Source organism: Xenopus laevis, chromosome 2L, assembly GCF_017654675.1.
Source record: "Xenopus laevis strain J_2021 chromosome 2L, Xenopus_laevis_v10.1, whole genome shotgun sequence".
In the NCBI taxonomy this organism is placed as follows: domain Eukaryota; kingdom Metazoa; phylum Chordata; class Amphibia; order Anura; family Pipidae; genus Xenopus; species Xenopus laevis.
This window is the reverse complement of record NC_054373.1, coordinates 18,318,167-18,345,442: the sequence shown is the minus strand read 5'-3', so window position 1 is coordinate 18,345,442 and position 27,276 is coordinate 18,318,167. Positions and strand designations below refer to the sequence as shown.

Genomic DNA, 27,276 nt, shown 5'->3' with positions numbered 1-27,276 from the left:
GTGCAAAATAATCCTTTGAGAATCCAATTCTCTTGCATCTACATTTAAGTTTTTAGTCCTCTGGAAATTTTTCAGATCTCCTTTAAACTGTTTCATAAGCAGTGTGCGCTTGTGTTACTTTACTAGAATATATTGGATGTCTATAAATGATACTAACGATCCCTTAATATCCTGTAAATCGAGAAACTGCCACAGTTTGATAAATATTTACAAGCAATAGATGGAATGTTCAAAAGCAATTGAGTAATAGGCGTTTGGGTCTCACTACGGCTTGTTAGGAAAAACAAATAACTTTATTAATCAAGAATCTATTTGAGTCAGTTTCTTGCTGAGTTGACGTAAGAGATTTAATTGGTTTTGTAGAGCCAAATGCCAATAGGGTGATGTGACTTGAAATTATTTAGTTATTGCACAATAGCCTTCGTACCTCCCATAAGGTTTACACTTTAATTAATATAAAATATAAGAGGGCTAGCATCAAACCGAAAAATAAAGACTCAATGGGACCTGCAGTGATTTTTTAGGGTGCAAGGTAAGATATAAAGTGCAAACAACATGGTGGAATGCCATAAATGATCCCTTGTGTCTCTACCAATACCACCCCAAAGCAATTTGGTTGGTGCCCTTTCAGTTTGTACAGGTATAGGACCTGTTATCCAGAATGCACAGGACCTAGGGTTTCCAGATAAAGGATCTTTCCATAATTTGGATCTTCATATTTTAATTCACTAGGAAATCATGTAAACATTAAATAAAGCAAATAAGCTGATTTTGCTTCCAATAAGGATTAATTATATCTAAGGTGGGATCAAGTAAAATAATTTTTAAAAATTTGGATTATGTCTATGGGCAGGGCCGGGCCAAGGAGTAGGCACGTGCCTAGGGCGCAAAGCTGGTATTCCTAGTTTCTAGGAAGCTATTAAGCATAGCCTGAAGAGAGACATTACCCAAAACTATGGCAACAAATGTCCTTCCCTTTACTAAGCACAATATAGCTGGGCCATTTCACTGCATTCTTCTTAAAGGGATCCTGTCATCGGAAAACATGTTTTTTTCAAAATGCATCAGTTAATAGTGCTACTCCAGCAGAATTCTGCACCGAAATCCATTTCTCAAAAGAGCAAACAGATTTTTTTATATTCAATTTTGAAATCTGACATGGGACTAGACATTTTGTCAATTTCCCAGCTGCCCCCAGTCATGTGACTTGTGCCTGCACTTTAAGAGAGAAATGCTTTCTGGAAGGCTGCTGTTTTTCCTTCTCAATGTAACTGAATGTGTCTCAGACATGGGTTTTTACTATTGAGTGTTGTTCTTAGATCTACCAGGCAGCTGTTATCTTGTGTTAGGGAGCTGCTATCTGGTTACCTTCCCATTGTTCTTTTGTTTGGCTGCTGGGGGGAAAAAGGGAGGGGGTGATATCACTCTAATTTGCAGTACAGCAGTAAAGAGTGATTGAAGTTATCAGAGCACAAGTCACATGACTTGGGGCAGCTGGGAAATTGACAATATGTCTAGCCCCATGTCAGATTTCAAAATTGAATATAAAAAAATCTGTTTGCTCTTTTGAGAAATAGATTTCAGTGCAGAATTCTGCTGGAGCAGCACTATAAACTGATTCATTTTGAAAAAAAAATTTTTTCCCATGACAGTATCCCTTTAAGGACCAACCTGATGAATGCCAACATTGCCCTTATACGTTCCCAATAGAGGCTGATTGCATTTGTAGATAGTTTGCAACCCTTGCATTCAAACAAAAATAGAAATGACAAGAATGTGGCACACCATCTTAAAAAGCCAACTTTGTGGAGTAACTGATTGTTTGAAAGTGCCTCATTTTGTGTCCTTGCTTTTACCTTCATTTATCTGAATTATAAAAAAGAAAAAGACTGCAAGTTTGAAGGCAATTTCAGTCTAAAGTTTTTAGACTTTTAGAGTAAATGGCTTTTTTTCAGCCCTTAATGCACTTTCCTTGCAGAATCAGATCAGGAATCTTAATGTGAAAGTACAGTATTGTACTCAAGCCGCCCATTCACAGGAGCATCTCTATCCTGCTGTTCTTTGCACGGAGACCATGCGTTTCCTTCCCATCATGTGCATCACAGATCAATATGGGCTGCTCAGTATCAGAGGAAAGCTTCAGAAAGAAGTTTGACTGTAGAGAGTTTCCCTGAAGTGCTTAACAATCAATTATGTCTAATGTAGAGGATACAGCCATCAAGCTCCTGCCTTATCTTAGGGGTGACTGTTATTTATAATGCATTCTCTGTTAAATTAGATTACAACTTCCAAGATATAGAATTGTACATTTTTCCCAGGCAAATAAGCTACTGGCTGATATTATTCTTCATTGTTACTTATTCTATTTGGCATATACCATCCGCTCATAGCACGGAGGGCAGCAGACTAGTGTTTTGACATACTTTACAGAAGACACAAACTCAATGATATAGTCAGTGTATATATTGTTTTGTTTTTATACAGTGAAAGGGGTCTGTAAATCCTACCAGTATTCACTTAATTTTTATCAATTGTCCATTACTGTCCCCAGATGGTCATTAATAACCCTGGGCACAACAATTTGTACAGTTAGAAACTTTAAAATAGAAGACAGTCCAGGGAAGATTAAGAACCATGGCCTTTGGTAAAAACACCCACAATGTGAGTGTCGAATAAATAAAGGCTGTAGTGCCATAATTAGAGAGCAGCTCCAGTTAATGCTTCTGGAGGACTTATCATAAAAATATTAAGGTGAAGGAAACCCCTAAAAGTATTTTGTTAAGGATTGCATGCCAAACTCAAAAAGTAGGATCAGCAGCTACTAAAATATACATGGCAATTATCTCCTGGGGGATTATTGGACTTTATAAGAGTACATTCTTGAAAGCTTGTCCCAAAATCAATCCATATAAATATGGATTATATGACAGCCTTTCTAAAAAGGTGATTAAAGTCCACAATCCAAAGGAGCCTAGCTTACTTCACCAATATAGATGTTCTTTACCTAGAAGTTGATGATATTTTTGATGGTCCCTCAACCTCTACTTTCTAATTGGGCGAGGAACCAGATGTGTGCCCTCATCCCCTATCTACTTGGATCTATTCTAAGATTTTTGGTTGTAATGTTATTATTATTTTCAGATTTTAAGACATTCCATTTTGCTTTCTGACCTACAGCTGAAGATGCTGTTTGGTTTCTGTTAGGGGTAGGACTCCTTTAAATTATTAAGTATATACAGTGTCAGACCCTTGGGCCCACAGGAGGACTTGAGCTTGACCGGCCTGACCACTGACCAGCTATCCCTTTCCGAACAACCCCCGCCTGTGGCACGCACACCTTCCTCCCACATACACTCACACCAACTGGGAGCTTCAATGTAGCTCCAAAAAAGCATACCCATACCCAGCCCAAACACGCCACTCCACCATCCACACCTGACCCTAACCTTGCCCATCCCGCTATCCCATCAAGGAAGGGGCGGGGACACGCAGACAAGAGTCTATAAAAAACACTGGCGGTAGAAGTGGACAAAGTAAGGTCGGAGTCAGTGAACCCGTTCATAACCTGGCAATCGTGTGCAGAAGTTTGCCCTAACCTGGCTGTTCTGGGCCAACCCATACATCACTACCCCACAGGATTTTCTCCAAGCACACCTGTGGGTCACTCCAACACTTGGTTGATAAGGATAGTACAAGCTTGAATCCTTTTTTTTTCACCTTATTGGTTTTTGTTAATATGTTTGAGTTTGGGGTTCCCATTGTCTGCCTTTCCTTTGTTTTCCTTCTTTGGACTTGTGGCCTCATCTTTGATATATTACAAGTTTTGGCTAGATTTACTTACTAGAAAGGCAGCCAAACACCCTGATAATCAGGTGTACAGACAGTGTATAGAAATAGGAAATTATTATTACAATTATGTTTAGCTGTGTAAAATATTAAATATCAATGCCAAATGGACAAGTAAATTCTGGTAATACTTGGTAATGCATGTAAAAACAGATCAAACATTTCATGTTATGCATCAAATCAAAGAAAGAGTTTTTGACTTGCTAGTTTCCTGGACAACAGCTCCAATTGTCTTGCATCTGTATGGTTCTGATCTGCTTTAGAAGGTTTAATCTGTCAAGTCCCATTTTAAAGGTGGAGCTTTGCCATTTCACTAAGAGCATTTTTTTGTACTGAGAAAAAAAAAACCTTTTCTTTATTTCTTTTTTGTTGGGGGGGTTGATGTTAGGCAGGCGGGTGGCTGATTAGATATTTCATGTGTGTCACTCTAACGTTAGTTCACGCAGATGAGATTGTTCTTGTCTCTCCTGTATTTATGAAAGGATGAAAAAAAAGAAATAAAAGGAAAATTAAGTGCGGCAGCTTCGATTTAACAGCTGTGTCCTGTAGGTGCTGTTCTCTCGTGCAGAGAAAAACAGGCAATTTGTTGCAGACATGCCAGGATTATTCCACAACAGTTTATGAGAATGGGAACACCTGCTTGGAACTTATGCAGAATAATAAAAGCACATTAGATGGCAGAGGTTAGAGGAGGAAGCAGCGTAGAGTGACTAGCTCTCACCTTTGCATCAAAATGCATTCAGTCCGTCTGCCACTGCTCATTATATAAAGGAGAAAGCTGATTACAACAGGCTTAAATGTGAGTATCCCCCTTTAAGTCTTGGTGTTAAAATGTTGTTTGGCACTCTAATAAAAGGGAAAGTGCAGAACAAATCTGGCTCCTGTTGAGGCTAAAAGAATGTCAAAAAAGAGCAACAAAAACTCAAAATTGTTGAGTTTAGTAAAATCTAAAGCAGTGGGAGAACTTGCTTATGATTACGTGCCTGAGTGCAAGAAATGCGTAAGGCTGGGTTTTTGTCCACTTTTTACCTAAAATAAAGTCTGCAGTTCTTTTACTTTCCTGTCTGTGGGATCTATGAGTACCTTTCATTACCTGTCAATACCTCCACCTTGAGCTATAGATGTGGGGCATGTGCACTGAGACTTTTGGCTATACACCTTTGATACTGAGCTATTTAAAGTTATAATTGAGCAACACACATAGTGCTGAATATAAATATCACAAATTCATGGTACTGAAGGCTATTCTATTCATAATTCTCCCTCCAAAGCAGCTAGGCATTATGGACTGCCCCAACTTCATTGTCTTGATCTTGACTGAGTGAAAGAGAGGCACACTCCAGTCTTCTGCCACTTCAGTTGCCAACATGTGAGTGTGATAGGAAAGACTTTTATCTATCCCAAGAAGTACCTTCTGACCAGCTGTGCTTTGGGTGATAATGTGGGCTGGACTGGACCTTCCCATGAAAAAAGTCTGTACAAAAAACGTCCAGGGTCAAGATCTGGAGATGATTAGGAGGAATAACTAGAGAAACATATACCTGGGGTTGGATACAGGTCTGGACTTTGTGGAGGAGTGCCAGGAGTGCATACAGCTGAAAGAAGCTCCTTCAGTACAGTTTAGTTGATAGCAGCCAGTGTCGGACTGGGATTCCAGAAGCCCACCAGAAAACCTTAGACCATGGGCCCACTTTCCAAACTATTATTCTCCCTCTCCTCACTCAACCTCTTTATTCTCCTAGTCTTTTATATCTACTTACTCTATTCTTCCATTATTAAGCATTAAGAAAAACGTAATGACCTTGAAATAAGCCAAATGGTTCGAAGCCCACTAAGGCCCACTGAAGCCTGGGCCCATCTGGAGTTTTCCTGGTATCCCGGTGGGCCAGTCCAACACTGATAGCAGCAAATGCAGTGGAAGGGCTGAGGCCAGAACTGGAAGCTAAGATTTGCAGTAATAACACAGACTTGGGATGAAGAGCCAGACAGGTGGTGGAAAGTCAAAAAGGCAAGCCTCAGCAATGGATGATCAATTAGGAATAGCAGTCTTAGAGCCTTCCTCAAATGCACAGATTACTGTAGAAACATGCACAAGCCTTGGCATCAAATTAAAGACAATGGGCAAGCTCCATATGCCAGGAAAGACTCATTCATGCATAAAGTATGAGCAGTACTGGAGTCAACATGTGTGTGTTCACAAAATGCTGCAAAAACACAGGCATGTGACACCTGATATATATTTGCATGGAGGCTGGTTGTTCAGTGAGTAAACAGAACTCTCCTGACAATAAATAAGATTTATTGTGTTTCAAGACAAAACATCAAACAAATGAGACGTGGTTCCTTCCAAGCCTGAGAAAGAATATGAAACTGTTGATAAGTAGTTGTTAAAGTCAGTGATTTTGTTGTACAGCCTCCATCTTCTTGCGAAAGGTCAGTTTGGGACAGGTAGAAACAATCTGAAGCTAAAAGTAAAGTAACAGAGAGACTGTAAATATACAGAGATAGAAACCTGCAATGGAATCGGAGTCACGTCATGAGCAAAGGTCAAATGAACCCCAACTAAATCTTGTATAACAGCGTTCACAGTTTCACTAAACCAACAATCTAAATGTTACAGTTTTATGAAAGATAAAGAGTAGGTATATCGTAGCAGATTAAGTCCCTTTAAAAGATGTGTTGGTTATCCAAAAAAATGAATGCAATTGGAATATATATGGAAATGACTCTTTGAAGGTAGAACTGATCAACATTCAAAATACTAATGAAATGAAAATAAATCATGAAAACCAAATGAAAAGTTGCCTAGAATTGGCTGTTCTATAACATGATAAAAGTTACCATAAAGGTGAAGCACCCCTTTAATATTCTCCAACATACTGCTAAATCTGGTCACAGCCACTGAAAGACTCATAAGCAGGGGCGATCCTACCCCTCTGCCATGCTCACTTTTTTGGGTTGAGGGGGGGGGGTTCACGATTGGCACAGTGCATAGTGCACAGCACATCGACCCCTTGTGACTGCAGTGATGCTGGAATTCTGGGGAAAAGGCTCTGCAGACGCAAATTGACATTTTTTTTACCCATAATGAAATATTTCCCCAGTAATTACATCATACTTGCAGCCATGTTCTTAGTTGAAACTCCAAAATTTCACCGGATTCATCAAAACAAACAAATTTTGACATTTTGGTCTACCGTGTTTGCCAGGTCTTGTAACCCATGGCAACCAATCAGATGTTTTATTTGAAACAAGTGAGCAGTTAATTCATTCTACCTGTTCATTGGTAGCTATAGCTTAGCCCAATAGTTAACTGTGTACTTTTCTTATGTAACACCCTTTAACACAGGGTCGGACTGGGGGGCCCAGGCCCACCGGGGTTGCTGTTCAGGGCCCACTGCTGCAGAGCCCGCACCGCCCACCCCAATGCACTGCAGCTCCGATGAGCGAGTGCACTTCTGCACAGTTGAGCACATGCACTGCGTTTTACGCCAGTCGCGGCAGGAAGGAAGTAGCATGCATACGAGAACCCCGGCGCGCGGTGCAAACTTTTTTTGGGGGGGCCCGGCAGATCGGGGGTCTGGTTCAGCGGGGGCCCATGAGGGCCGAGGCCCACCGGGTTTTTTCCCAGTGTCCTGCCTGCCCAGTCAGCCACTGCTTTAACATAACTGTAAAGTAGTTGTATGTGACTTGTATCTCAGTGAAGCAGTTGGAATGTTCGCTACAGCTTCTGTTTTAGCTTTCCCGCACAGAGTTTACACAAAAGAACAAAAATACGAGCGTAAAAGCATTAAAAAATAAAGCAGATTTCAGAATTATATTTATTTCTACTCACTGAGCAGTTTTACATTATTTGCTCTTGTTTTCTCAAAAGACGTGCTTAAGAAGCTATTAGAGTGTAAAGATATAATGCGGATTAGCTGCAGCCCTGCTATATTTTAGTAATAAGCGGAATATTCATTGAAAAGCCATTATGTTTTTATGATATGTAATGATCTCATCTCTGTTTAAGAAATCAACATTTTACTGCGTTGCTCGTATTTTTTAAGCAATATTGTACATGCGCAGCCTTTTTAAAGGCAGGTTTTCGTTTGCATTCCCTTGTAAGCATATTGATTGTGTATGCTAGACATGGAACACGAGAGAGTGGAGCAGAGTAACTGATTCTTACTATGATCACTGTCTAACCAGCCTCCTAGGGTCTAACAGGGAACCTCACAATTTAATTAAATGCACACAATGCTAAGCGCTAAATTCAATGTTGGGTTGGGGGTGTCCAGGGCCCACCGAGGCTGCCACTTTAAGAGCCACGCCTATGCCAGTCTCTATCTGGAAACCCATTATCCAGAAATTTCAGAATTACAGGAAGACGTTCTCCCACAGACTTCATTTTAATCAAATAATATACATTTTTAAAAATTATTTCCCTTTCCTCTGTAATAGTAAAACAGTAGCTTGTACTTGATCCCACCTAAGATATAATTAATCCTTATTAGAGACAAAAGAAAGATCCCTTATGCAGAAAACTTCAGGTCCCAAGCATTCTGGTTAACAGGTCCCATACCTGTATAGGCCCTATGTTGGAAAGAGAAAAGGTTGGTGGTGATTATATATAAATCAAGACAAAGTACCTGATTATAAAAATTTCAGGTTTGAATTCATCTAGAACTGAATTTATTTAGAATTTATCCGAATTTATCTTTTTGGGGAATTTTTAGTGGAAAATGTTTAATTTTTAGTGGAATTTTTTGAGATTTATTATACCATTCTAGAATTGAATTTATTTAGAATTTATCCGAATTTATCATTTTGGGGAATTTTTAATGGAATTTTTTGAGATTTATTATACCCTGATGCTGCAAAAAGCCAGAATCTGAATATTCACCATCGCAGACCTGTGGGGGTCCTGTATAAGTCAATGGGAGAGGCACCAATCTCAAGTTTTCTTTTTATTAATAAATAAGCTTGAATCTTACATGGGAGTTTGGTCATGGTTTTTTTTAAATAAAATATGAGATAAATTGGGATTTTAGCAAATAACCCCCTAAATGTCTCAATGTCTTAACTAGATTTTGACCCATCATTTTGTACAATTATCAATATGCATTGCAATCACCAAAATTGTGATCACAACATTTTTTATAATATTTTTCACCGCTTCAAAAGGAATTATGGAAACCTAAATCTTCGAATCTTTGATAACTGAAATATTTATGATAAATATAGGGCACAACACTGGCTGCAGATTCCAGAACTAATGTAGGTCCATGTATGGGGCCATAATGACAACCACACTATGAATATCTATTTTTCAGGTTTCAAAATTCCACCAGCTGATCAAGATGGATATTACCATCTCCTAATAGGTCAGTATACAGGTCCCTGTCATGATCTGATTGTTTAGCCCCTGGGTGGGTAGCCAAATCAGACAGAGATGTAGCCATTCACTGACTACACCAATCAAGGTGATCATTCTCTTGCTTTTTTTAGGGGTTGTACACCTATACGTTAACGTGTAGTATGTTATGGAGTGGCTAACTTGAAGCAACTTTTAACTGCCGTCATTTTTTTTATAATTTTTAAATAATTTCCTTCTTCTTCAGATTCGTTCCAGCTTTCAAATGGGGGTCACTGACCCCATCTAAAACAAATGTTCTATTAAGGTGGCCATACAAGGCCAAATGAGCGAACCTTAACCCGATATGCCCCCTAACGACTGGGCGATATCGGGTGAATCGGAATGTTTGGCCCTGGGGCCGAACGATCGGATTAGAATACTACAAATGGACAACAACGTGTTGCACGACCATATCAACTAGCCGTTGTGGTCCTGGATCACAGAAAGAATTAAATCAAACTTGCCCGATAGATATCTGGCCGATTTTTTCCTGAAATCAATCGGGAGGACCCATTGGGAGCCGCCACAAACGGGCAGATAAAATGCCAATCAGTCAAAGGACCAATATTGGCTGCTTTAATCTGGCCACTTTAAGGCAACAAACGTATCGTTATTACTACTTTTTAATAATTTTATTTCTATTCAGGCCTCTCCTATTAATATTCCGGTCTCTTATTCAAATCAATGCATGGTTACTAGGTTAATTTGGCCACTAGCAACCACATTGCTGAAATTAAGAGCTGCTGCATAAAAAGCTAAATAACTCAAAAAACACAAACAATAAAAAATGAAAACAACATCATTCTCTACATCATATTAAAAGTTAAATCAAAGGTGAAAAACCCCCTTTAAGGCTATGTGAACAAAAGAGGAGTATGTGAACCCTGTAGCAAAGGCATTTTTATGTCTGACATTAAGGGGCAGATTTACTAAGCTCGAGTGAATTTTCGAATTTAAAAAAGTTCGAATTTCAAAGTAATTTTTTTAAGTACTTCGACCATCGAATAGGCTAGTACGACCTTCCACTTTGATTCGAATGATTCAAAGTAAAAATCGTTCGACTATTCGACCATTCGATAATCGAAGTACTGTCTCTTTAAAAAAAACTTCGACTTCATACCGTGCAGTGCAGTGCTGGCCTATGGGGACCTTCCACAGCACTTTTCTAAGTTTTTTTTTGATCGAATAGAAATCCTTCGATCGATCACTAAAAATCGTTTGAATCGTTCGATTCGAATGATTTAATCATTTGATCGTACGATTTCTATTCGTCGTTCGAATACACTAAAAATCAATTTGATTGCAATTCGAGGGTCGAATTTCGAAGTTTTTTTAACTTCGAAATTCGACCATTAGTAAATCTGCCCCAATTGTGCATTATCTTTATACCTATAGAAGAGGACAAGCTTTCCTTTTGTTCGATTGAAGGGGGGGGGGAGTCAGACTGAAGTTTAGTTATGAACAAAAGCTTTGTCACAACAAGAGACTGGTTCTGATTATGTGTTTCTAATAAACACATCTATTCTTTAAAGTCAAGGGGGAAGTCCCTTTAACAGCTCAGTGCATCAAACAGAAACCTCAGCGAATGTATAACAGCCTCTAAATGACCCATCTCTTTTACATTACAGCTACTTTCAGGTTTTTTTTTAACTTTCTGATTACCAGAAACTGGGTAGTTTAAACGACTCCACTTTCATTATTAGAATGCAGTCGGAGCGAGATCACTGTGGCTGATTGGAATGTCTCATCGCGGGTTTATTAGACACACTTGGATCCTTACAGACGGTTGCAGTGTTTGCTGGAACGTACTTTTTTGATGTCTGAAGAAGATAATTACAATAATACAATCGATACTCTTCTAACAGCAATACAAGCTAATATAAAAACAGAATCCTGAAATCCCGAATGCTGAAGCATGAAATCAATTCAAGGCTATTATTCAACACTTTTTATTTTGAATTCTAGTGTTTGTTATACTGCTATTAGTATCTATCTATCTATCTATCTATCTATTTATATATATTTTTATTTAATTTGTTTATTTATTGTAATCAAAGAGTACAATCTCAAAAGCAAAGGACATTTGCTTGGGTGTTAGTAAACTATGTGTATATAGAAAAGGGAAGATTTATATTTATTCTAACATCGATAAAGTCTGTTCATCAGACATGTTATAAAGAAACTTTGCTTTGACTTTGCTCAGACTTGTGTTGTGCTTTATGACTGCAAGGGTTCCCTTTATGTGCTGCTTCAGCCCCCCAAAATATGTCTCATTCCGTAATTTGGATCTTCATTCACCTTTAGAGAGTGATATTCTGAGACAATTTGCAATTGGTTTTCATGTTTTATTATGTGTGGTTTTTGAGTTATTTGGCTTTATATGCGGCAGCTCTCTAGTTAACAATGTTTAGCTGTCTGGTTGCTAGGGTCTAAATTGCCCTAGCAACCATGCACTGAGTTGAATAACAGACTGGAATATGAATAGTAAGAGGAATAATAACAAGTAGCAATAATAATACATTTGGAACCTTACAGAGCATTTGTTTTTAGATGGGCTCGGGGACCCCCATTTGAAAACTGCAAAGAGTCAAAAGTCAAATAATTAAAAACTAGAACAAGTAAATAATAAAGGCCAATTGAAAAGTTGCTCTATATTCTTATTGGGGGTTAAGTTATCCTTTAATAAATGGCATTAATTTATGCAACAATTGCATTCATGCATTTAGTTGATAATTAGCCCTTTAAATCCATTTAGGCCTTTTAAATTATTGTAGCCCTTAAAGGACAAGGAAAGTTAAACTAAAGAAGAAGCTAGAAATGTTATACATTATGTTTTGGATTTCTGTACCAGCCCAAGGCAACCACAGCCCTTTAACAGTAAAGATCTGTGTCTCCAAAGATGCCCCAGTAGCTCCCCATCTTCTTTTCTGCTGATTCACTGCACATGCTCTGTGCTGCTGTCACTTACTGAGCTTAGGGACCCACTCACAATATACAGTACACATAGAATAGAAATGTCACAATGTAATGCTGATTAGTAATTAATACAGATAATTACTACATGGCAGCACAGAAACCAGTGCATTTAGCATCAGAATTTAATAATCAGCCCTGTAGCATCAGCTTATATTACAGGGGAAGCTCATTTTCTGCTGGATAATTAGTGACGAGCCCTAAGCTTAGCTTCTCAACAGCCAATCAGAGCCCACTGAGCATGTGAGTGTCACAGACACTTTCCAAGATGGTGACTCCCTGTGACAAGTTTGAAGTCCTGGATCATTGCTGATATTGACAAGCTGAAACTTTAGCCTCGTGCAATAAGTTCAGTATATAAAGCATGGCATTTTTAGCCATATTCATTTTGAGGGTTTAGTTCTCCTTTAAAGACACTGTTACTTTTCAGGTCCATCCAAAGCTGCTCCATACACTTCTACATGGTATAGTTTGGTGCCACCGTATCCAGCCCATCCCAGCTCCAGGATTTCCACAGTTGCTAGTGTCAATAGACCCAGCAGATTTGCACCCAAAGAATTAAGTGCAGGCATCATTATGACGCTGAACCCCAAAAATAACACAATCGCGACTAGAATTTATGAGTGCAATTTAATGCAATGTAAAACCAAGCAAGCATACTCCTCTGTAATGAATAGGCAGGGAATATTCGGTGCCATCTGACACTCTGCTATTGTCTTGTCATGGTACATTTACTATGTATCACTTTTACACCTGAAAACCCAACGAAATAATAAGCCTGTGTCTGAATCACCTGCTATTTCTGTCAGTTGCTGGCCGTTCCATGTAAAGCTGTGATTGCCAGCGATGCACTGTATCAGCCCCAATATTATAGCACCGGCATCATTATACATTACAAATGTAGCATATCATATTATTGTGCCTGAATTGCTAATGTACAAATGCTCACTTGTGTGTGCATTATTCATGGGCACTGTAAGTTTAAAAGGACCTGCTTCAGTTCACCTGAGTGGCCGACACTGTGTTGTACATGTGGTTCACTTCCCCATCATTTTAATAAGGACACATTTATTTACTGCCAAAGCATGAGCAGTAGCGCAGACACACGGTTCTTAATTAGCTGGAAGAAACCAATCCAACTTTTACAACTATCTCTCGTTGTGATCTTGCTAGGCTTGTATATTAAAGCTGAGATTGGCTCAATTAAATTATAGCAGAAGTACCAAAAAAACACAGAACTACAGTATATTCATATTTCAGACACTTTGGGGAAATCCTTAAATGAGTTTTGTAATAAAAGCCATTGAGCATTAAACTGCTGCTAACGCCGAAAAAAAAATTGCTGATTAAGTAAACTAAAACAATTAATAAAACGTATTTATTTATGTCCTTAATGCAGCAGACCCATTGCAGGTGTAAGTGGAAATAGGCACACTTTTGTGCAGTTCAGGAGGCAGGACAGATGCACTAGTGCAGTGATCCCCAACCAGTGGCTCATGAGTAACATTTTGCTCTCCAACCCCTTGGATGTTGCTCCCAGTGGCCTCAAAGCAGGTGCTTATTTTTGAATTCCAGGCTTGGAGGCAAGTATTGGCTGTATAAAAACCAGATGTACTGCCAAACAGAGCCTCAATGTAGATTGACTGTAATAAAATTACCTGTGCGGCGGGGTCGCCCGCCGCACCATCGGCGGGGACGCCCGGTGCGTGGTTCTTAGGAGCCGGCGCTATCTTTGATTTCAAGAGCGCGCACGGCGTGCCTGCGTGCCTCTTAAAGGTACAGGCGCGCTGGCGTGACGCACGTTTTGGCGCGAACTTTAACCGTATTTAAGGCCCATTCTGACCCCCAGCCAGTGCCCGTGATAGAACTTAGTTCTAGTGGTTTTCCTGAGCCTTGTGCGTCTTGTGTGTCTGATCTGATTATCTGTGTTTGACCCTGCCTGCTTCCTGACAATCCGACAATCTGTATCCTGACCTTTGCCTGCCTACGACAACTCTTCTGCTTAACCCTTTGTTTGATCACCCGGTTTGACCCTTTGCCTGTTTGACGATTCTGATATCCGCCTGCCTCGACCCAGCCTCTCTGACCATCCTTCTGCCTAATCCTTTGTACCGTGACCTTCGGCCCAAAAGACTTTGCTAACAGCCGTGCCCCTTTGCCAGCCAGAACATCTCGCCTTGCACCCCTCGTTAAGTCCAGGTGGCACCCAAGTAAGCTGAGGGCTCCTCCCGAAGCCCAACGGTGGTCACACTACTGGTGAAGCCGAGCCGAGACCAGGGTGCTTGGCACTTGTTCTGGTATTGGGTGCCGGTCGTGACATTGACAATCCACATAGGGACTACCAAATGGCCAATCACAGCACTTATTTGGCACCCCGAGAACATTTTTCAAGCTTGTGTTGCTCCCCAACTCCTTTTTCTTCTAAATGTTGCTCACGGATTTGAAAGGTTGGGGATCCCTGCACTAGCGCCAAACTCAGTTATGGAGAAGTGCAAGCAGTACCATTAATGGATGGCATCAATTCATGCAAGAAATGTCTCGATTTTATTGAGACTGCAACTGTGGTTGTGCACAAAAATAAGGCCCAAGTATTCTTACTTTTCATGGGGAACTAAAGTGGGAACCAAATTTAACTGAATTAAGTTGAACCATGAATAATTCCTTTCTTGTTCCCCTTTCTCCTTTTCAGATAAGTAAACTTATGTTGAACACATATTTCCTTCTTTTAAGGAAGTTGAGGTGCGTAGGTTGCTCCATGTTGTCAGGACAGGTCTGGGAAACCTTATGGAATATGCAAGTGAATGCAGTTTAAAGTGGTAAATAAGTAACTTTTCTCTTGAAGAAATAAGCCAGCAGAGGCAATCTGGGTTTCTGCTGCACCTGCTAATTCCTCTTGTGTAGTGCTTTCTTCTTGTGTAAACAGTGTGTTTTTTTGCCAGCTGGCTCTTGACCAGGTCCGCTTCTGTTTCAAAAAATGAAAGTGTTATAAGTAATACAAATATAATGCAGTGTTGCCCTGCACTGGTAAAACTGATGTGTTTGCTTCAGAAACACTACTATTGTTTATATAAATAAGCTGCTGTGTAGCAATGGGGGCAGCCATTCAAATGAGAAAAGGCTCAGGTTACACAGCAGATAACAGATAAGCTCTGTAGAACATAATAGTGTTATCTGTTATCCTCTATTTAACCTGTGCCATATAGACTTTTTCAATTTCCACCATTGCTACACAGCAGCTTGTTTATATGAACTATAGTAGTGTTTCTGAAGCAAACACATCAGTTTTACCAGTGCAGGGCAACAGTACATGTGTTTCCTCTGCTCTATGTGAGCAGACAGCCAAGACCTTGGTTCACACCTATTGATATCCTTGTAATGGCACGTAGGCAAGGCTTGTTTCAACTGTTACCAGTCTGGCTACAGATGATCAGTGTAAGCCATTAGTCTGACTATAAAACCCCCTACTTTGTACTAACTCATTGCCCAATGTAGCCAACGTAGCCGAATGTGTTTTCTTATATTCCATCAGGGTCCATAGGATCTGGAAACATTCTATGTTCTATGCAAGTTCAGTTCAGTAAAATAGAGAAGCCCGTAAACTGCCAGAAAACCTACCCCTTAGGTGAAATAGGAAAGCCCTACCAACCCTGGTCTTCGCTGATGCCTTTTTGTGGCCCCGGAACTTTCTGCTGCGTAGCGGGCAGGGATCCTAATCACAACCAAGGTAGATCAGAAGCGTAGTACCAAAAGGATAAGGCAAGCTCGAAGTCGTAATCATTCGTGGGTCAATGGCTGGCAGCAAGATTCAGTCAAAAAACAGGCTAGAGTCAAAACCAATAGGAATAATAGAAAAACAGGCTTGAGCAGAATCAAGGGAACTGAAAACCAACTTGGGCAAAACTAGCTTGGGAATCCAGGCTTTTATTTTGAATTCTCGCGCCAACTATGACGTCAGCACACAAGCGTCCTGACACAGCATCAATTCGGCCAGAAGCATGTTCTCTATATTGCGCATGTGCACGTCCAGGAGCACCGCTGGCATCACTCACTTTGTGTGCGTCCGGACACGTGCAAGGAAGACCAGGGACCTGCAATTTGCAATGGGAACCCTATACTTAGGACTTGGCCTATGGCATGTGGACAACACAAGGCTCTCTTGCAACTCTACATGCTTCTCCTAGAAGACAGCCCCAGCACCTACTGGAAGGTTCCTCAAAGAGAAAAGCCAAGCTAGTCACAACATAGAGCAAATTTGGCACCTTCAATTCTTTAGCAAAAGGGAATATGTATACACCAGGCAGTACTGTTTAGGCGAAAATCTTCTTATCCCAAAAATAAAAAAGGGATTAAGAAAGGTCCCAAAACGATATATACAATGTTTTTATGCACCAAGCTTGCAGAGTTGCAGGAGAGTTTTTGAATACTGTTTCCCTCACTGTAAAGTTCCAATTAGAAAAAGTGTTAAAGAACATGAAATTAAAGGACTATATTCTCACGTTATATCACAGAACACTTTCTTACAGCAAATAAAAGATACTACTAAAAGTTAATAAATGTGAATATCCTTTAAAAAACCTGCAAGCCAACAGCATGAGAAACAGATATTTATAAAAATGATACTTTCCATTTGACTTCCTTCCTTTCTCTATCGTATTGTTATAAAATCGCGCCGGGCTATCAGACTATAGAGCTTAGATTGAGGGTCAAGCTTTCAAACACCTCTCAGAAACCTGACCATTGTTACTTTTGTTGCTGGAAATATAATGTATCCTCACTCTTCTGTAACCTATCAGCGCACAATAGATGTGCAGAATTTTGATACACACGCACAAAAAAATATGCTCAGCCCTGCATCAGTATGTGACAAACATTCTGTGATAAAATAAGTTAATTTCCTGTAGCACCAAGTATTTTATCATCATAATATTAGTGGGAAAAGGTTAATATATTCACCATATTCATGACTGAAGATAGCAATAAATATTTACATCATGGGCGCTCGAGAGGGTAGAGCATTGTGTTGAAATGCCAAGAGGAAGAAACATAAGCCAGCTACATATCTACATGATTCATTATTAACCTATTAACTCATGTGGTAAATTGTTATGATTCATTCTCCGAACCCTTAACAGTTTTATTTTAGCCATACATCAAAACACCTACACCGTGTTTATTCCATATCAATTAGGACCGTAATAAATAATAATGAAATTTCAATCAGTATAATCCTGAAGCAATTATTTTAGCAGCTATATTCTGTACAACGCAGTCTTCAGCCTTATCTTTCTTATTATTTGCTATCTAATACCTTGTAATGTTATTTATTGTATGGGCATATTTATCAAAAATCTGTTTTGTGAGGTTTTAGATTTTTTTTTCTACTTCAAATAAACTCAAAATGAAAAAAAAAAAGCTTGAATGTTTGCATATTTATTAAAACATCAGAATATCAAAAACTTGATTGCATACAATCATGGAAAAAACTCAATACCTTATAAATCTTATAAACACAAAAGACTCCAATTTGTGAGTTTATAAGCTTAAGAAAATCTCAAAATAAATAAAAAAGCTTGAATTCTGCCTGGGACAACTCCCATTGACTTTTACACAAACTCTCAAGCTTTTCTGTTTTTGGTGCTTAATAAATACCAAACATTCGAGTTTTTGAAAATATAATTTGAATTTGTGAGTTTTTGCACAACAAATTCAAATTGTGGAAAAAATTCTAATTCAAACCTTGATAAATTACCCCCAATAATCTAGCATGGATCTCTGTTGAATTGTGCACCCAACCCTGGAGATATCTTTGATTTACAGATAAAATGGGACCTTGAATATTCCCAACACAAAGGGGCACATTTACTATGGGTCGAATATCGAGGGTTAATTAACCCTCGATATTCGACCATCGAAGTTAAATCCTTTGACTTTGAATATCGAAGTCGAAGGATTTACCGCAATTCGTTCGATCGAACGATCGAAGGAAAAATCCAAATTTTAATCCATCGATCGGACGATTTTCCTTCGATCAGAAATTGATGGTGGTCAAAGTTTTTTTTAAAGAGACAGTACTTTGACTATCGAATGGTCGAATAGTCGAACGATTTTTAGTTCGAATCGTTCGATTCGAAGTCGTAGTCGAAGGTCGAAGTAGCCAATTCGATGGGAAGTAGCCAAAAAAATACTTTGAAACTTCCGATTATCAGATATTTTGGTATCCCAGTTTTCCAAACTCCAATTTTCGAGATTTACCACATGGAAAGAATGTGAAAAGATCTGAAAGAAAAAATGTTTTCAAGATCCAAGATATTTTACAATTGGTGTTTTTTTTTTAAAATCCATGAATGTAACAATTAAATGTGAATAAATGCAATTAAGTTTTTTTAAAAATATGCAGTGTTCAAGTTTTTAAAAACTTGATAATGGAAAAAATCTCAATTATGTTTTTATTTTTATAATTATTTTTGTTTTATATAACAAATAATTAATTGAAGATATTGTGGTCAAATGTTTTTTTTTTTTTAAGTTTACCAGAAACACTTGTTAAAACCATATATTGAATATCCTGTTAAAGAAAGAGGCAAGAGACTGATTATTCTTTATTGTTTTCATATAATGCATGTGGTGGTGTCTAGAAACATATGAAAACTCATCAAGAGCTTAATTCCATCCTAACTAAGGTATTTAAAAGGCCATATACTGTACATCCTATGCAACAGCTTATTTGAAACATGAATATTTGCCAACAGATGATTTCGTGATCCACATAAATTATTTTTTGCCCTAGATCTTTTATCATTCTCAGAGAGTAAGCAAGATATTATATATTACACATGGGTCAGAATAAAATATGTGAAATATCCGATTAGCTCAGGAAAACTTGACATGGCATTTTCCAACACAGCCTTAGGTACAATAACTTCTCAGAGGAGATTTACAAATAAAAAACAGAGATTCTGCTATATTCTGAGATACAATATGGTTCTCCAAAAAAACGGTTATTATAGAGAAAATAAATTCTGAATACATTCTTGTTGAAGTTTGTTGTAATGATCCATTTCACATGAACTGACATCTGCTTTATATCAGAATATCTTGGGAAATAAGCTGTCTAAACCCTACAATAAAACCAAGATACCCAGAAGTTACTTTTCCACCCTCTAGACAAACACAAGAACTTTTAGATGGGCCAGGAGGAAGGGTCCACAGTGCTTTATTCACTCAATAAAATGTGTGCCAGTGGTTGTTAGACAAATGAATCATTTATTAGTAGTGATGGGTGAATTTGGGGAGTTTGGGCCACGAAAAATTCGCGAAACGGCACCTGCGTCTCATTTTTGATGCGGCTTTATTTATTCGCTGGCAGCGAATCGCAGGAATTTGCTGCAAATTCGCCCATCACTATTTATTAGCTGGAAAAAGCAAGGTACAGATGCCAAACAATTCATTTCTTTCAAAATGTTATAATGCATTTTTGTATTACAGGTATGGGATTCTTTATCCAGAAACCTGTTATCCAGAAAGCTCTGAATTAAGGGAAGGCCATCTCCCATAGACTCCATTTTATCCAAATAAACCAAATTTTCTAAAATCATTTCCTTTTCCTCTGTAATAATAAAAGAGTACCTCGTACTTGATCCAAACATAGGCAGAAGTAAAAATCCTATTGGGTGTATTTAATGTTTAAATAATTTTTTCATAGACTTAAAGTATGGCAAGCAAAGCCAAGTACAGGTATAGGATCCCTTATCCGGAAACCCGATATCTAGAAAGCTCCAAATTACGGAATGGCTGTCTCCCATAGACTCCATTTTATCCAAATAATCCAAATTTTTAAAAATGATTTCCTTTTTCTCTGTAAAAATTAAAACAGTAGCTTGTACTTGATCCCAACTAAGATATAATTAATCCTTATTGGAAGCAAAATCAGCCTATTGGGTTTATTTAATGTTTAAATGAATTTCTAGTAGACTTAAGGCATGAAGACACAAATTACGGAAAGATCCGTTATCCGGAAAACCCCAGGTCCCGAGCATTCTGGATAACAGGTCCCATACCTGTGTATAAAGATCCCTTATCCAGAAAACCTCAAGTCCCTATCATTCTGGATAACAAGTCCCATACCCATAATTACAAACTAAAGCATCACTGAGTTTGGGGGTTCAAGCCACAATGTAGCAGTCACTCCAAGGTGAATTCCAATTGATTCTTCACTACTCTGACTTAACACCCTTCAGTTCCTACACTGGTAGCAAACATAGATTGTCTCAACCCTCTGCACATCTTTGTAAAGCTTCAGACGGCTCTTCTTTCACTCCTAGGGGGCAAATTCACTAAGCGACGAAGCGACGAAGCGCCGAACGCTAGCGTCAATTCGCTAGCGTTGGGCATTTTAGTTACTTCGCAAATTCACTAACGAACGCTGGCGTAGATTCGATAGTGTTACTTCGCACCCTTATGCCTGGCGAATTTTCGCTACGGACGTAACTACGCAAATTCAGTAACGCGCGCAGTGTACTGAACGCTACCTTTTACGCTAGACTTCCTTCGCCACCTCAGACCAGGCGAAGCGCAATAGAGTAGATAGGGATTGCTTCAAAAAAAGTCAAAAATTTTTCTAAGTCCTAAAAAACGCTGGCGTGTTTTCTACATTATTTGTTTTGAAGGTTTTCTAGGCATTTGTAGTGCTGATACGTGTTCCTCCACTGAAATTTGAATTTGGCGCCGTATGCAAATGAACGAATGCTAGCGCAACTTCGCAACCTTACGCTACCCCTGTGCGCAACTTCGGATTTTAGTGAATTTGCGGAGCGCTGGCGAAACTACGCCTGGCGAAGTGTGGCGAAGTGCGGCGAAGTGCGGTGAAGTGCGGCGAAGCACGCCGAAGCGCGGCGAAGCACGCCGAAGCGCGGCGAAGCACGCCGAAGTGCGGCGAAGCTGCGCCTGGCGCAACTTCGAATCTTAGTGAATTTGCCCCCTAGAGTGACTACACATAGACTCCACCCTACCACTAACTTGTCTTCACGTGGTTCCTCAAAGTCATAATTTATCTCAATATTTTCTGCTACAAACTCCAAACTACAAACGCTTATTTATTATTAAATTTTTCAGAAAATATTCTTTGGGGGGGGGGAATTTGATTTTCACAATTTTTTTAGAATTTTTCATTCAATTTTTAAATTTTTTTAGATTTTTCATCCGATTTTCACAATTTTTTTTGGATTTTCGCCCGAAAACTCCGAAAACTTCGGGGTATTGCACAAAACCCAGCGCACATCAAAAGATCATTGGGACTTCTCCCATTGACTTATATGCAACCTCGACAGGTCTGAGATGCCGGATTTTCAGATTCTGACTTTTCCATCCTCGGGGTTTAATAAATTTCGAAAAAAATTATTGAATTTTTAAAAGTTTCATTTTATAAAAAAAAAACACAAATGTTTTCGGGATTTTTGCATTCGGAGTTTAGTAAATAACCCCCTTAATATTGGAGCATGTAATTAGAAATGCAGACAGCTTTTCTATTACTGTTTAAAAAGTGTCCAAATGTGTAGCATGTATTAAATCTCTCCTCTTTCTTTGTGTGCATAAATGGGAGTATTCATTTGGGGGTTGTGTATTAAAAATGACAACATTTGCAAACAGATATTGTAACCCGTAGCCAACAAACAGATGTTTGCTTTCAGACAGCTGACCAGTAAATGCTAGCTGCTGATTTATTGCTATGTATTACTAGCCTAGGTCCAAATTTTACAACTTTAATTACATTAATGACGTTGTTTGAATATGCAATTACATTACACTTTTTTTTGTTGTTCTTTCAGTAGACTGAATGTCTAAGCAGCCATAGTGGCAGAAATAAACACTGTTGAGCATCAGCTATTGAAATACAGTGTTAAAAAATAGAAGCACCCAAGAAATTGCTGTTCACGTCTTGCTAAGGCCCCTCTCTCAGTAGCCAGGTTTAATCCTATAACAGGTGGAAGAGCGTTGGCCTGCAAATCTCTCCATTTGTGTGTGTCACTTGTCTGACAGCTGATAAGGTAAGACTGCTGTCATTTTCTCCTCCTTTTAGTGTGAAATTTGAGGTTAAATATTGTTTCCAGCTGCCTTTCTACTTACCATTAATCATTATTAACTCAGGTATTCCCTTTCAGCTGCACATTAACTAATGAGCTATAATGCTTTATCTAGTGCATATTAATGTTAAAGGTTTTTAAATGCATTGCAGTAGTTAGCGGCATAAATAGACTGCCAGAGGATTTAAAAATTGGTCTTGGTGTGAACATAAGCTTACATGTTTTGACCAAGAATGTTATATCAATACCTTGTCACTGTATTAGATGTCTTCCATTTACATAGCAATTTCTTTATTTCCAAATCAGGGCAAAGCCAAACAGGTGTAGAATCCATTATCCAGAAACACATTATCCAGAAAGCTTCAAATTATGGGAAGGTCGTCTCTCATAGACTCCTTTTTAATCAAATAATTAAAAATGTTCATATTATTCTCCTTTTTCTTTGTAATAATTAAAAAGTACATTGTTCTTGATCCCAACTACTATAAGATATAATTAATTCTTACTGGAACCAAAACAATCCTATTAGGTTTAACATTTCAAAATTTTTTTAGTACACTTAAGGTATGAAGATCCAAATTACAGAAATATCAGAAAACCCCAAGTCCCAAGCATTCTGGATAATAGGTCCTATAAACTGTATTAGTGACAGCCTGCTGTCTGTGTCCTAGAATCTACAGTATGTGCATTCTCTGTGGTTTAAATTACAATCATCTTACAAGGAATAAGTAGCATCTCTGATAAAATATTAGTGACATCAGATAGTGATGTGCGAATTAATTCAGCAGGCATGAATTTGCGGTGAATTTCTGAGTTTTGCCACCAGCGAATAAATTCTGAAAAATTCCAAGAAAAAATTTGTTGCACGTCAGAATAGTCGTCCGCATAAAATTGTTGCTCGTCAAAATTATTGACTTGCATTTCGACAAAATTTGGACAAAATAGTTGTACGTATGAAAATTGTCATGTCAAAATTGTTGCACGTCAAAATAATTTTGCCATCTGTTGACTTCAATGCATTTCACAAATTTTTCGCTGTTTCACAAATTTATCTGTAAATTTTCAAATTTTTCGGTGAAACAGCATAGATTTGCCCATCACTAACCTCAGACTCTCTTAGTAAGAGTCTGATCACATGACAAGGGACTTTTATTTCTGCTCAACTTAATGTTTGAAGTCCAGCTACTGTAGACTGAAGTCCAAACTTCCTGCTATTCCTAGAAGCCAAAGCACTCAGACAAACCATCAGGATAATTCCAGTACAACATAAATATCCAGCATTACTGTATATAACCCAGTGGCAGTGCCATTGCTTGCTACACTGTGCATGTGTATAATGCCTAACCAGAACAGAACACTCCTAATAAAGTAGTACTAAGAGCCTTATTATTTATGTTGACCAACTTGAGCTATCTTACTTCAGTTCAATTCAGTTCGGAAGATCAGAATCCGAAATCAGAAGTCAGAATCCAAAAATCCGCCATCTCTTACCTGTCTAGGTACTACTGTATAAGTTAATGGGCACCTATCTCAATTTGAAGTTTCTGTGCTGGGTTTAGCCTGAAAATCTGACTTTTTTTCTGGGTTGTAGGGGCAAAAATAAAAAAAATTAAAATAATTTAGGAAAAAATCCTGAACAATTCAAGCAATTCAGGAAAGAGTCTGAAAAATTTGAGCGATTCGGGTTTTTGCTCAATTTTATTGAGTTTTTCGACGATCCGATTAAATTAGTTTTTTATTAATAAATAAGCTAAAATCGGGCATGGGTGTTTGGTAGTGGGTTTTTTTTAAATAAAATATGAGATGAATTTGGATTTTAGTAAATAACCCACAAAATCAACACTATTCAGAATTCTGATCTAACTGCCAACTTATTACCCATTATTATTATAGTGGGTCCCCGCACATCTTGAAATACAATGGCCTCTCTCCTGGACTCTCTTTTCTCTTCTTAATTCCTTAACTATTCTTGTAGATTTTCTAGCTCCAACATGTTTTTCTTTCTGAAGCCTTGTGATTGGAGTACTGTTCTTCTCCTAGAAATTTCTGCAGTAAGTTCAAAAGTGTAAGGGTTCAACATTACCACCCTAAAATTGCTAAAAAAAAATTGTCATAGATAGAATGGAGAATCCTGCAAGTTTTCTGCAGCAGTCCTAACTATCTAATCTTTGAATATTTATCATATATATATATATATATATATATATATATATATATATATAATCAAAACTATCCAGTCAATATCTTAGACTCGACAAAGAACAACTGGCTTGAGATGTTGAATACCCAAAGTACTGTGTAGGCTATGGGCAATTTTATATCTTTTCTTTTTTCCATTGTATTGTAAAAATAAGAAATTCGAAGTAATTTTTGGATACTTCGACCATCGAATAGGATACTACGACTTCGAATTTACTTCAACTTCGATTCGAAGTAAAAATCGTTCAAATATTCGACCATTCCATAATTCAAGTACTGTCTCTTTAAAAAAACTTCGACTTCAATACTTCGCCAAATTAAATCTGCCGAAGTGCTATGTTAGCCAATGGGGACCTTCTACAACCATTTTCTAAGTCTTTACACATCGAATAAAAATCTTTCGATCGATTGCTGAAATCCTTTGAATCGATGATTCTAAAGATTTAATCAAACGATCTAACAATTTTTATTAGACCGCAGGATTGCCAAATTTGCTCAAAAAACCTCGAATTCAAAGTTTTTTAATTCGATGGTCGAATTTCAAATTTTTTTGTACTTCGAAATTCGACCCTTGATAAATCTGCCCCTAAGTCTACTGATCATTATGGAAAAGTCTGAATCAATCATTACATAACAATCTTTGGTATTTGGTAAATTAGTCTTTAAGTTTTTTTTTTTGTAGAACTTCATCATTTGAATGTGCTGCTGGGGTACCGTGAGTGGAGATGGAAAGGATATTATAAAAACTTTACAGATTTCTCTACAACCCTTTCAAGTCTGGTTGCAATAAATAAATAATTAACACAAAAGGTTAGTGATAATGAGCAAACCTCATAGTCTGAAATGTAATGCAGTAATGACCTTATAAAATGGATTTTAATGGAGTCTGGATATGATTGCTTGCACAAGTCCTAAAAATATAAAGTTATACGATTCTTAACTAGATCTTTTTCATCTTCAGACAAGAAATGTAATTTAGTTGAGCTTGCTTTTATATTCCACTTGTTCAGCATGTTTGAATGCCAACATAGATTCTGCACTAAAAATATCAGCCAGCCCGAATGACAAAAGAAATGTACTTTTTCCTTCAACAGAAACCTTTGGTTAGCCATGAAATAGCTTGTTCTATTTTTTCTCATTATTTTTTTTTCGTGTGTGGGATATTTATTTTTGGGGCTAATTCTGTGTTTCATAATGAATTCTTCAAAAAGCAAAATATGCTTTGATGACAGTTTACAGAAGTCAAATGGAAAAAAAGTGCTACAGGAGTAGACGCAATAATGGAAACACTTTTATTATATAATTCAGTGCAACAATCAAAATACTAAAGCTGATATTTTTTTTTATTACAGCTGCCACTTGAAAATCCCAAGACTGCTCTGGAAAATCAGCTAGCCTAGTGTAATGAGCACACGATTTGCACTTCTGAGCAGTGGGGTGATGTATGTGGTCATTAGTGACATCTTTTCCTACACATGTATTTTTACATCATATGGTGGATAGATGACTTCCTAAAGATGTTATACCAAGATAATAATACCCCAGTCTCCATGGATACCAGATTTAAACATAATTTGCTCTTGGGCGACAGAATTTATGAGCATACTGCATAGCTATCAGAAGACGCTAAGGTCTCAAAGTCAATATTAAGGGGCCGATTTATTAAAGTTAGATATGTAAACTCTATTTCGAATTCTCGAGTTGGATTTTTGGTCAAAACTCACAAATTTGGGAGTTGGGAATAATTCGACTATTCACCACCTAAAACCTGCCGAGTTCATGTAGAAGTCAATGATAGAGGTCCAATGACCCATGAAGATGTTAAAGGAAAAGGTTGCACTTGGGGGTGCCAAATGTTAGGCACCGCCAAGTGATTGTATTGACTTACCTGAAACCCCGGGCCGGTGCTCCTATCAGCAGAAAACTGCACCGGCCCGGGGTTATACCAGTGTGCACCACGGAGCAAAATTTTTTTTTTGAGTTTCTTTTTCTTTCCTCCATCCAGTTTCAGGAAAAAAAAACATGAACATGAAAATAAGTAATTCTCTGTGTTATTGAACCTTGAGCAATTCTGTGACTTTTTTACATGAACTAATTAGTATTTTGTGATGTGAATGACAAAGAGAGACCAGAGAAACATAAACTGCAGGCAAAACATATTTTATGCTTTAAAAGTCGTCATAGTTCAGGGATCATTAGAAAAATGTGTGCAGTGAAAATTACCACCAATTATAAAAGTTTACGGGAGCAAATATTTTGTAGACTTCCAGGACAGAAACTCCCTACTTATATGTAATGTACACATCACATGAAATTAATCCACAAAATTTAACTCAAATAGCACAGTGAGTCTCCATGTGTCTTTTTTTTATATACAGTAAATAATGATCACATTTCCATTTCAAATGAATACCATGATCTTTTGTTCTATGGTTTCCTTTATTCATATGATATTATTTCTTATTTGTATTGTTTTATTCTGAACTCTATAATGTTTTCCCAATGCATCACAAAAGGAAGAAGCCAATAGGGATGTAGCGAACGTCGGAAAAAAAGTTCGCGAACATATTCGCGAACTTGCGCAAAAACGCGAGCGGTTCGCGAACGGTTCGCGAACCCCATAGACTTCAATGGGAAGGCGAACTTTAACATCTAAAAAAAAAATTTCTGGCCAGAAAAATGATTTTAAAGTTGTTTAAAGGGTGCAACGACCTGGACAGTGGCATGCCAGAGGGGGATCAAGGGCAAAAATGTATCTGAAAAATCTGCCTGTGTGTGCTT

General features: G+C 38.1%; 1 long non-coding RNA gene across 1 annotated transcript; it reads left to right on the top strand.

The window, feature by feature from the left end:
* Positions 1 to 4,543: 4,543 nt before the first annotated feature.
* On the top strand, positions 4,544 to 26,247 carry LOC121399632. Its single transcript, XR_005965228.1, has 4 exons — positions 4,544 to 4,645; positions 22,042 to 22,260; positions 25,178 to 25,305; positions 25,848 to 26,247. It is a non-coding gene; the product is annotated as an uncharacterized LOC121399632 (long non-coding RNA).
* The last annotated feature ends 1,029 nt before the right edge of the window (positions 26,248 to 27,276 follow it).